We start from the raw sequence: 3,119 nt of genomic DNA, 5'->3' as shown, positions 1-3,119 counted from the left end.
AATTAATTTATTCAAGAAGCTAACCTTATCTATGTGGGGCCAACAAAAAAAATATGCTGTCTGCTTTGCCTCCATTTTGCATATATATATCATATGAATATAAAAAATATACAGTCTGAAAAAGAAAGTACACCCTGGTTGAATTTTATGGTTTTCCATATTAGGACATAATGACATAAAAATTAGGTAAATACAACTTCAGATAAACAACAACACATGGCACATTACACCGTGTCATGATATATTTTAGAAGATATATATATTTATATATATATATACATGCAGTATATTACTGGAAGATAAGAAAAAAAATATAGACATCCATAAAATAAATCATAGTGCCAAGCACTTTTAATTTTATTAGAGACACATCAGGTGTAGTGATGCTCTACGCCAATGACATCTTCACTCTTTAGAAAGGAGAGTAATGTGTCTGTAGTGTGCAAATAACATATGCTAATCGGCTACACTCTTCAGGCACAAATGAGATAATGTGCTTATTGTTTAGACTTTGGAATTGTTCATTACAAAATGACACAGTGTTTGCCAATTTTGTCTTCATTATAAATGTAAATATTAACTGGCGATATGCAAAAGAATACAAAAAGTCAACAGCAATTAATTGGCTTCTGCAGTAATTAGCAACTGTAAGGCAAACACTTAGGAGTTGATATAATTGTCTGCATTAGGAATACACCTCCTGTACAGTTCTAATTAGCAATTTAAACAGTTCAGAAATTATATGCCTCTTGCCTATAGACTCCCTGAAGTACTGTTCATTAATGAAAAAATAATAATAATTGCTTGGAAATGTCACTTCTATTCTCTTCTGTTAAGAGCTCTACATCAAAGCCTGTGTGCTATTGCATAACACAAAGCTTCTCTGTGTGGACCAATGCAGATCTAATTAAGTAACAATTACTATGTAAACAACAGGCATAAAATGAATATTTTATTTATCAATAAAGCCTTACCTTACCTGTGTAGAATTTGTAATTTAGGTTATAAAAAGGCTTTATGATTTAATTAAACTATATTGAAGCAAAGATACATCCATTTATCTTATAATTGTCATGTTACATGGAGTTGGACACAGCAGAGTCAGGTAGGATCCAAGGGTACTTGAAAGTTCAACAAGCCGAGGTTAGGATTCCGGAAGATAAATGGGTAAACACGCAAAGGTTAGGATGCCAGAGAACAACGTAGTCGAGGGACAAGCCGAGGTCAAACACGAAGGACAGAAATATATAAACGCACTCTGAGGACTAGCACAAGGAATAGATGACCATCAGAACGCAATGATTCTTCACACTGAAGGGTTTATATAGGAAACGTAAGTGCAGATTTCGGATTTGCCGCCCAAACAGTACACTTCTGGTATCAGGATTGGCAGCCATCTTGTGTGTGGTGTAATCTCCCATCATATAGACCTGCGAGCACCGAAGCAGGTTGCCACGCAGAAGGAGGTCTCCCTCTCCTGTGCGGCTCTTGAGAGAATTTTGGCGGTGAACGTGCAGTGAAGGGGGTCTCTCTCTCCTGCGTGGTAGCTTCTGCAGCGGTGGTCTGGCGGTAGAGGGGGTCTCCCTCTCCTCCGTGTCGGCTTCTGCGGCGGCTGAGTAGAAAGAGGCGGTCTCCCAATAATGTAGTGTTTTATTAGATTTTTTTGTTCGTTGTAGGTGGCATAGACAGTAGAATTTAATATTTAGCTTTTGCATGGTTTGCATAGATATAGCTGGTTTAATTAATGTGTCTGGTTGAAATGAATGACAGTAACATGACAAAAAAAAACTTATGGTGATAATGTCCAGACACCAACTGCCCTAGATGAAGTCGTGTTTAAACATTCAAAAAATCATCGGTATATCATGTAGACTGAAAGTGAAAGTCTAAGAGCAGTTTTAGCTACAAATACACTATACAAAAGGGTCTTACAAATTTAGCACCTAATTCCTAAGAGTGCCATAAAGGTTTAAGATTATGGGTCAAAGGCCACATAAAAACACCTGATTGATATGGGGATGGTCTGCAATGACAATTGGTAGCCACAGCATATGCCTTGAGCTTTTTTGTTGCATTGCCCCAACATCCACCATAGAGCATTGAAGTATGTGGAACTTATGAGAAGTTCATAGAATATCATAGAAGCATAGAATCTAATGTATTAAAATAGACCCCCCCACCTCATTCCAGTGTTGGCTGCCACACAACATTGCAAAGGTGAAGCATTTATATTATAGCAACTGACTGCACAATCTACATACTTTCCGCAAAATATTATGGATGCCTAGTTCAGAGCACATTCAGTACTGACAAATGAAGCACTTCATTTAAAAAAACAATGTCCGACTTCTGTGGCATCACTGTATATACATTTTTTCACAACCACTCAACCTGCCTCCACACCAGCATACATGGGAAGCAGAACATGGTGACACCCTAACAGCAGAGCAATGGCCAGATATATACACTAACATGTCCAAACTAACTACCAAGGGATCCTACCTGCACATGTGGTGGACATACCCTACTAAAATCTCAGTGTGGATGTGGGTGCTGTTAAGCAAAATCACAATTCCTCTCAGTCCTGACCCCTGAACAGCCCTGCTTAATAGTAATTATAGGAATGCCAAAGTAGCCTTACACACCAACAAACTTGTACATCAAGTGTGCGCAGCCATTCGTATGTGTATCACCAAATATTGGTGCACATATCCATCCACATATATGTAAATACTAGACAAGATCTGGTACATCATGGACATTGAAAAACTTACAGTCTAAATTTACAGCACACCAGACATGAAAGTGTAGGCCCCTAGACTGTCTCTAGATATACCAATTGCTCCTCCTCACAAAGATGTATGATTTACAGCTCTCCTTGGGTGGGAAAATGTCTTATTTCTCTGGCTCTCAGAATTTCCATCTTGTAGCACACACGCTGGATCTCCTGCTGCTTGCTTTGTGCTGCGGTCTCTGCTCACTCCTGATTCCTGCTGCCCTGTTTGTACTGCTCAAGCGACTGTACCTCTGCAGGAGCTGCTGTTCTGAACTGTTTCACCAGTACTTCACTAGTACTTTTTCACAGAGTACTTCTTCTGCAGGGTGAACACTGCAGTCAG

This window comes from Sceloporus occidentalis, unplaced genomic scaffold (genome assembly GCF_023333645.1).
Source record: "Sceloporus occidentalis isolate IW3139 unplaced genomic scaffold, rSceOcc1.0.p SCAF_24, whole genome shotgun sequence".
Classification (NCBI taxonomy): domain Eukaryota; kingdom Metazoa; phylum Chordata; class Lepidosauria; order Squamata; family Phrynosomatidae; genus Sceloporus; species Sceloporus occidentalis.
Note: the sequence above shows the minus strand (reverse complement) of the source record.